Below are 9,925 nucleotides of genomic sequence, written 5' to 3'. Positions count from 1 at the left end.
ATCACATAAATCACACAGCACAGAGTGCCAGATCCTTGGTTAGGATGGCTAAAGAAGGAGGTTGGGTCTGGACAGGAAGTGGACAAGAAGAACTGCACCAGCATGCACGGAGATCGAGGGTATAACTTACTCAGAGACAGAGCTTGAGTATCAGAGGAGAACAGGAGCCAAAGAAGGAGAAGTTACGGCCTCCTATTCAGAATATCGACAGCAGAGTGTCAGAACCAGCTGGATACCAGCAAAAGCTGGTATCAAGCAGAGCTTAAAGAACATTTTTTTCTCTACTTTTCAGAGACAGACAAATCTTCAAGAACCTTAATGCCAGCCTTAGATTCTGCAGAGAGAGAGAGAGAGAGAGAGAGACTTTTTGAAAGATAGAGAGAAGGAGCAGTACAACACACATCATTGCTCATATCTATACAATACGATATGTTTGATACCGTTGGGCGTACTTTAACTCCCATTCTGCCCTTTACTAAGGAGAGGCTTGTCTATTTTCTACAACTGGCCTGGTTACTGACTCCAGCACTATTCGCCATCCACAGCACCTACTGTACATTTCCTGCCTTGTTCCCATTCCAAATGCATAACACCAAGTGCCCCCCAACTACCGTGAGGTAGGAGCCCCAACATCGGGTTGTGTGCCCTGAAGAAAGTAAGGGTGTGCCCCCCAGTCATTGTCTGGCACTTGTGGAAGGACTTCCACTGTGATTTACTGTATGTGAATAACTGTTGCAGCCAGAGACACTACCACTCCCATCCTCCGCTCCTTCCGGACTGCCGCATAAGCTGTAGTTGTAAGTGTAGTTGGCCAGCTAAGACCTGTCCTAGGTTTCTAATATAGTTTAGATGTTTATACAGCTAGACCTGCCAATAACCTTAATACAGTTCCTATGTTTGTGTGTTAAAGACAAAAGCAGAGTTAATTACAGTGACTTCATGTTTGGGTGTCATATAACTGTTATATATTGTGTTCACAGAAGCAGAAAAGATAATATGCCTTTAAGATTCATTATATGGATGTGAGTTAAGCTCAATGACACAGCAGAAACAACAGAAAGCATATAGTTAAACTGTTGTTGCTGGGCAGGAGTCTAGACCAATACTAGCCAGCCTCACACAGCCCAGGAGTTTTGACCAATTACAGCCAGCCTCACACACAGCTCCCTTAGCAGGAGCTGCTGGAATCATTATTCACCAGAGAGAGAAGCTGAACAGACATTCACTCCACTAAGAGATGTGTTTTATGGAAGCAGAGAGGCCAAAATAGGTATTTAAAACAGTTATATAATGTTCCTACTGTTAATATAGTGATTAGAACTGTATACTGAACCAGTTATATGTGTGTTTACTTACAGTTCCACCAAATTCAATTGCATACAAACTACCGAGCCATACAATCATACAATTGCAAACTACAAAGTTTACAATCCAAATCCAAATTCCATATTGCAATCCAAATTGCATACAACCATACCAGATCATACTCAACCAATCTGCAAATAGTTACTACTAACTGCATACTTCAAATTGCAACCAAATTCAGCAAGTGAACTATTAGTTAGACCTCAGATATACCTCTCAGAGAGATCATAAAGTGCTTAAATAACTTAAAGTGAGAGTAAAGATACTCAAGAGAGAAATATATCCACCATTTTATGTTGAATGACAAGATTGAACAGTTGAACCACCATCTTATGCATACCGCTATTTTGTGATATCTTTTAAACACTTGTTATGTACATGGACTATCTGCTGCGGAGGCGGCAGTGTTATATATGAAGAAAAGTTGAAGTTAATAAAGAAGTTATTTCAAGCATTTGGTGTGCTATTTAAACCTACTGTTTCCATAGAACGGCGCTAGAGGAATTACAGAGTAATAGACAGTCTAGTTAGACTAAAAGTCAGAGATATCAAAATTCTTCTAATGCCACAGCGCAAAAAGCACTTCATAGTGCTGCGCCTGCCACAGTGAGGCCTGCAACCTACAATCCACCTTATGTAAAACAGTCCTGAGGGCTTCTAAAATGTTATGTTCTTCAGCATCTCTTGAAGTAAGAGGTATTGGCTCCATTGCAGTTGATGGGGCAGAGCTGCAATAACGCACATAACCTATGAACGGGGTTGTGCTGTTTTTGGAAGAAAGCAGCCATGTTTTTTTTAAATCCTGCACAGCCCCATTAAGTCTATGGAAGATGTGTAGAGAGAGCCAAGCAACCTTGCCCAGGTATTTTTATAACCTTCTTAGACCTGAATGGAAAGAGTCAGGCTTTAATCTATGGCTTGATGTGGCCTCCTGGCCTGGCTGGTCAAGTGTCAGTAACCTCCATTTACCTAATAGGTGGAGATCCCATAGGTGAGACACCCCCCCCCATCTACCAGACATTTAGAACTTTTCCTATGGATATGCCATACATGTTTGAGATGTGTGAACCCCTTCACGATGTTTCTTTATATAACACATTAACATAGTATTTAAGGCCAAAAAAATATATTTGTCCATCTAGTTCGGTCTGTTATCCTGCAAGTTGATCCAGAGGAAGGAAAAAAAAAAACTGTGAGGTAGAAGCCAATTTTCCCCACTTAAGGGGAAAAAAATTCCTTCCCAACTCTAATCAGGCAATCAGAATAACTCCCTGGATCAACGACCACCCATGTCTAGTAGCTATAGCCTGTAATATTATTACACTCCAGAAATACATCCAGGTCCCTCTTGAACTCTTTTAGTGAACTCACCATCACCACCTCCTCAGTAGAGATGTCGCAATCATAAAATTTTCCATTCGCGAACTGCGAACGCGAATTTTCGCAAATGCTCGCGAACCGTGCGAGCCGCCATAGACTTCAATAGGCAGGCGAATTTTTAAACCCACAGGGACTCTTTCTGGCCACAATAGTGATGGAAAAGTTGTTTTAAGGGGACTAACACCTGGACTGTGGCATGCCGGAGGGGGATCCAGGGCAAAACTCCCATGGAAAATTACGTAGTTGACGCAGAGTCAGGTTTTAATCCATAAAGGGCATAAATCACCTAACATTCCTAAATGGTTTGGAATAACGTGCTTTAAAACATCCAGTGTGTGTATACGATCAGGTATGATGTTGTATCGATCAGGTAGTGTAAGGGTTACACCCGCTTCACAGTGACAGACCAAACTCTGACAGACCAAACTCCCCGTTTAACGCACCGCAAACAACCGCAAACAGTCCATTTGCACAACCGCAAACTCCCCATTTGCACAAGGTTGGATACCAAGCTAGCCATGTCCCGTTCCTTGTCCTCACTGACGTCATTGAAGGTCTCTTCCTCCACCCAGCCACGTACAACACCAACGGTCCCCGAAAGATGACAACAAGCCCCCTGGGACGCCTGCTGTGGTTGGTCTTCCACCTCCTCAAAGCCACCTTCCTCCTCTGACTCCTCTTCTTCAGACTCCTCTCTCTGCGTTGCCGCAGGTCCAGCAAACGACGACGACAAGGCTGCTTCTGGTGGTGATGGTGACCACAACTCTTCCTCTTCATGCTCATCTACGGCCTGATCCAGCACTCTTCGCAGGGCACGCTCCAGAAAAAACGCATATGGGATGAGGTCGATGATGTTGCCTTGGGTTTGACTGACCAGGTTTGTCACCTCCGCAAAAGGACGCATGAGCCTACAGCCATTGTGCATAAGCGTTCAGTAACGCGGCAAAAAAATACCCAGCTCCGCAGAGGCTGTCCTCTTTTGTTTAAATTAAAAAAAATCTGTTCTTAACAGTTTAATCTCTGTTTTGTCCCCTATCAGGGGCCGGTGTATGGAATAGATTTTAGGAACCGGGAGATGGAAAATGATGCTTGGTCGGTCCTCTTACTTCCAATTTGGGGCACTGCGCGTACGCCTTGCAATGTACTGTGCCACCAGATATGAGTGGTGTGTTTAAGTAGTACTATTCCTATCAGTTTAATCCCTGTTACGTCCCCTATCAGGGGCCGGTGTATGTAATAGATTTTAGGAACTGGGAGATGGAAAAAGATGCTTGGTTGGTCCTCCTACTTCCAATTTGGGGCACTGCGCATGCGCCGTGCAATGTACTGTGCCACCAGATATGAGTGGTGTGTTAAGTAGTACTATTCCTATCAGTTTAATCCCTGTTACTTCCCCTATCAGGGGACGTGTATGAAATAGATTTTAGACAAACGCAAAGAGTTGTCAATAGTTGATACACTCATGACATAAATCGTATTCCTCTATGCGTCAATCTTGGTGTAGTGATGACTGTACTTGTGCGCACGTTTGGGAGATTGCAGGCGATGGGGGTTTTTCAAAGCCTATGGTCCTGCTGAGGTAGTTCAGTGACAGTTAAGTGACCCAGAAAACAATGATTCTGCAGTGTGGGCCCATTGTTGGCCTAGTAGGCTTTAATGATCACCATAGATGATCACAAAGAAAATTATTTTTTTTTCTATGCAAAGTTTTACAGCCGATCGCTTTTGGTCTGTTCAGAATAAAGCAACGACCTTATCTCATCTGGGGTGTGCCAACATTGCCATTGCCAACACACTCATAGAGGTGGTCGCTTCATTGTGATACGCAAGGCCCTTCACCACAACAAGGTAACGATCACGAAGGGGAATTGACACATGTATGTGCCTTTTTTTTTGTTTTGTTTTTGCAGCCACAGTGCAGCACCAGAGGCCAGAAAAATTAGGCATGTACACATGCCAGAAAAAATAGGTATTGTTGCAGCGGCCAGAAAAATTGATGTTTCCAGGCAGAAAGTGCACTAAAACATTGCGGCTTGAACCCTAGTTGGTGGCAGATAAGTCACGCAAGTCATCCGGCATGCAGAGATAAAATACAGCAGCGTGTGGACCATTTTTAGCCCAAGGCAGCTCATCTCATCACCAGGCCTTTTTTAGTCAAATGTATCGCCCACTGTCAGTCCCTTTGGGATCCATGCCTCATTTATCTTAATAAAGGTGAGGTAATCTAGACTTTTTTGACCTAGGCGACTTCTCTTCTCAGTGACAATACCTCCTGCTGCACTGAAGGTACTTTCTGACAGGACACTTGAAGCGTGGCAGGCCAGAAGTTCTATCGCAAATTGGGATAGCTCAGGCCACAGGTCAAGCCTGCACACCCAGTAGTCAAGGGGTTCATCGCTCCTCAGAGTGTCGATATCTGCAGTTAAGGCGAGGTAGTCTGCTACCTGTCGGTCGAGTCGTTCTCTGAGGGTAGACCCCGAAGGGCTGTGGCGATGCGTAGGACTTAAAAAGCTCCGCATGTCCTCCATCACCAACATGTCTGTAAAGCGTCCTGTCCTTGCCGGCGTGGTCGTGGTAGGAGGAGGATTACTTTCACCTCTTCCCCTGTTAGATTCCCGTTGTGCTGTGACATCACCCTTATACGCTGTGTAAAGCATACTTTTTAATTTATTTTGGAACTGCTGCATCCTTTCCGACTTCCAGTAATTCGGTAACATTTCAGGCACTTTCTTCTTATACCGGGGGTCTAGTAGCGTGGCCACCCAGTACAGGTCGTTCTCCTTCAGCCTTTATATACGAGGGTCCCTCAACAGGCACGACAGCATGAAAGACCCCATTTGCACAAGGTTGGATGCCGAGCTACTCATCATGTCCCGTTCCTCGTCCTCACTGATCTCACTGAAGGTCTGTTCTTCCCCCCAGCCACGTACAACACCACGGGTACCAGATAGGTGACAACGAGCACCCTGGGATGCCTGCTGTTGTTGGTCTTCCTCCTCCTCCTCAAAGCCACATTCCTCCTCTGACTCCTCTTCCTCAGACTCCTCTTCCAGCGTTGCCGCAGATCCAGCAAGCGATGCTGATACAGCTGTTTCTGGTGGTGATGGTGACCACAACTCTTCCTCCTCACGCTCATCTACGGCCTGATCCAGCACTCTTCGCAGGGCACGCTCCAGGAAGAAAACAAATGGGATGATGTCACTGATGGTGCCTTCGGTGCGACTGACTAGGTTTGTCACCTCCTCAAAAGGACGCATGAGCCTACAGGCATTGCGCATGAGCGTCCAGTAACATGGCAAAAAAATTCACAGCTCCGCAGAGGCTGTCTTAGCACCCCGGTCATACAAATACTCGTTGACGGCTTTTTCTTGTTGGAGCAGGCGGTCGAACATTAGGAGTGTTGAATTGTCGGGCTTTCGCAAATCAAGCGCCTCACTGGCATGTTGTTTCGCCGCTGGATATCTGAAAAGTGCGCCATGGCCGTGTAGGAACGCCTGAAATGGCCACACACCTTCCTGGCCTGCTTGAGGACGTCCTGTAAGCCTGGGTACTTATGCACAAAGCGTTGTACAATCAGATTCAACACATGTGCCATGCACGGCACATGTGTCAACTTGCCCAAATTCAATGCCGCCAACAAATTGCTTCCGTTGTCACACACCACTTTGCCGATCTCCAGTTGGTGCGGAGTCAGCCACTGATCCACCTGTGCGTTCAGGGCGGACAGGAGTGCTGGTCCGGTGTGACTCTCTGCTTTCAAGCAAGTCAACCCTAAGACGGTGTGACACTGTCGTATCCGGGATGTGGAATAGCCCCTGGGGAGCTGGGGGGGTGCAGTTGATGTGGAGCAAGACGCAGCAGCAGAAGAGGACTCAGCCGAGGAGGTTATCGAAGAGGACGGAGTAGGAGGAGTAGAGGAGGTGGCAGCAGGCCTGCCTGCAAGTCGTGGCGGTGTCACCAACTCCTCTGCAGAGCCACGCATTACATGCTTGGCAGCCGTCAGCAGGTTTACCCAATGCGCAGTGTAGGTGATATACCTGCCCTGACCGTGCTTTGCAGACCAGGTATCAGTGGTCAGATGGACCCTTGCCCCAACACTGTGTGCCAGACATGCCATGACTTCCTTTTGCACAATCGAGTACAGGTTGGGGATTGCCTTTTGTGCAAAGAAATTTCGGCCGGGTACCTTCCACTGCGGTGTCCCAATAGCTACAAATTTTTTGAAGGCTTCAGACTCCACCAGCTTGTATGGTAAAAGCTGGCGGGCTAAGAGTTCCGACAAGCCAGCTGTCAGACGCCGGGCAAGGGGGTGACTTTGTGATATTGTCTTCTTACGCTCAAACATGTCCTTGACAGACACCTGACTGTGGGCAGATGAGCAGGAACTGCTCAAGGCGAGAGACGGAGTGGCGGGTGGTTGATAGGGGGCAAGGAGGACAGCAGTGGTTGACGTGGCTGTGTGATGCTTGTACTCATGTGTTGATCCCATAGGCGTTTGTGATTTGAGATCATGTGCCTTCGCAAAGCAGTTGTACCTAGCTGGGTGTTGGACTTCCCACGACTCAGTTTCTTTTGGCACAGGTTGCAAATAGCATCGCTGTTGTCAGAGGCAGACACACAAAAAAAATGCCACACTGATGATCTCTGCAATGACGGCATTCTGGTGGTGGCAACAGCATGCGTTGATTGGCGTGTTGTCTGGCTGACCCCGGGTGCCGATGCATGCTGTCTGACTGTGCCACTAGCTCCTTGCGACGACCTCCCCCTGCTTCCAACTCGTCTCCTCCTCCTCTCTGTCTCCCCATCTGAACTTTCCCCCTGTTCTTCTTCTTTTCGAGCGGGCACCCACGTGACATCCACGGACACATTGTCATCATCAACCGCTTAACTTGTATCTGACAACTCAGCAAAGGAAGCAGCAGCAGGTACAACATCATCATCATCACACCGTACGTCCATGTGTGTAATGCTGCCTGACTGAGACATATCCCTGTTATCTACATCCTCTGGCAATAAGGGTTGCGCATCACTCATTTCTTCCACCTGATGTGTAAATAACTCCTCTGACAGAACAAGTGAAGCAGCTGTGGTGCTAGTGTTGGTGGTGGCGGCAGGCGGGCGAGTGGTAACTTGAGAGGTGCCCGAAGCTGAGCTGGAGGAGGATGGTGCGTCAAGGTTCCGAGCGGAAGCTGTAGAAGATTGGGTGTCCTGTGTTAGCCAGTCAACTATGTCCTCAGAACTTTTCGAGTTCAGGGTACGTGGCCTCTGAACACTGGGCATTATTCTAGGGCCAAAGGGAATCATAGCACCACGACCACGACGGCCCCTGCGGGGTGGCCTGCCTCTGCCGGTATTTTTTTTTGATTACTTTAGTTGTACTATGCGTGCAAGCTACTGTGACACCAGATATGAGTGGCACTGTGCACTGGCAGAAGTTGGCAGAGTAGACGCTGTAGGCCTGACACTCACGCTTGCAGACAACTAACTGCTATTCAATCTATTAAATTTATTATTATTTTTTAAATGTAATCTACTGTGACACCAGATAGGAGATGCGCTGGTGACACTATGCACTTGCAGGGCCTATTATATTACAGTCAAAAAAGTTTTTAGTTTTTTTTAAATGCAAGCTACTGTGACACCAGATAGGAGTGGTGGCACTGGGCAAGTGGGCACAGTATACGCCGTGAGCCTGACACACACGCTGGCAGGAAACTGCAATTAGATTACACAGCAAAAAAAATAAAAAAAGCAGACTGATGTACTAGCCCTAAAAAGGGCTTTTTGGGGTGCTGTCAGGACGCTGTCCTTACAGCAGAGATCAGATGAGTCTTTCAGGACTGGAGTGGACACTGAATACACTGGCCTAGCTATCGATTTCCCTATTAAATCAGCAGCAGCTACACTGTCCCTCCTCTCACTAAGACTGCAGCTTCCGAATGAATCTAAAATGGATGCTGTCCAGGAGGTGGGAGGGTCTGGGAGGGAGGGTATGATGCTGATTGGCTGGAATGTGTCTGCTGACTGTGAGGTACAGGGTCAAAGTTTACTCAATGATGACGAACAGGGGGCGGACCGAACATCGCATATGTTCGCCCGCCGCGGCGAACGCGAACAAGCTATGTTCGCCGGGAACTGTTCGCCGGCGAATAGTTCGGGACATCTCTACTCCTCAGGCAGAGAGTTCCATAGTCTCACTGCTCTTACCGTAAAGAATCCTTTTCTATGTTTGTGTACAAACTTTCTTTCCTCCAGACGCAGAGGATGTCCCCTCGTCACAGTCACAGTCCTGGGGATAAATAGATGGTGGGAGAGATCTCTGTACTGACCCCTGATATATATATACATAGTAATTAGTAGTGTTGAGCGCTAATATTCGAATTACAAATATGTATCTCGAATATCGCAACTTCGAGAATTTGCGAATATTTCTAATATAGTGCTATATATTCGCTATGTCGAATATTCGTCATTTTTAACATGAAAACATGATTCCTCCCTGCTTCTTGCTTGTGAGCCAATGAGTCATTGGCCCACAAGCAACTTAAGCAGGGAGGAATCATGACTTTAGATGGGAAAAATGACGAATATTCTAAAAAACAAATATATAGCACTATATCGAATATATTTGTTTTTTAGATAATTCGTCTTTTTTTTTTCAATCTGTACAGTTGTTCCACTTCAGCATACTCCTCCCCGACAAGCGTCCCCATCACCATGGGAACGCCTGGGGGTTAGAATATACAATCGGATCTGAGTTTTCACTGAGATCATGAAAATCATATCGGGTGGTATATTCTAACCCCCAGGCGTTCCCATGGTGACGGGGACGCTTGTCTGGGAGGAAAATGCCGAAGTGGAACAACTGTACAGATTGAAAAAAAAAAGACGAATATTCTAAAAAAGTTATATATTCTATATAGTGCTATATATTTGTTTTTTAAAATATTCATAATATTCTAAAACAAATATAAAGCAATATAGCGAATATTCGAAAAAACAAATATAGAGCAATTTAGCTAATATGGTGCTCTAATCTTCTTTGTCTAATAGTTGTAATTTTTTTTTCTCATCTGAAGTTCAGATTGGAAAAAAATTACAACTATTAAAAAAAAGATTACAGCACCATATTAGCTAAATTGCTATATATTCGTTATTTTTTTTCGAATATTCGGTATAT

Source organism: Bufo bufo, chromosome 7 (genome assembly GCF_905171765.1).
Source record: "Bufo bufo chromosome 7, aBufBuf1.1, whole genome shotgun sequence".
NCBI classification, from domain to species: Eukaryota; Metazoa; Chordata; class Amphibia; order Anura; family Bufonidae; genus Bufo; species Bufo bufo.
The sequence above is the reverse complement of the archived record's forward strand: the minus strand, read 5'-3'. Positions refer to the sequence as shown.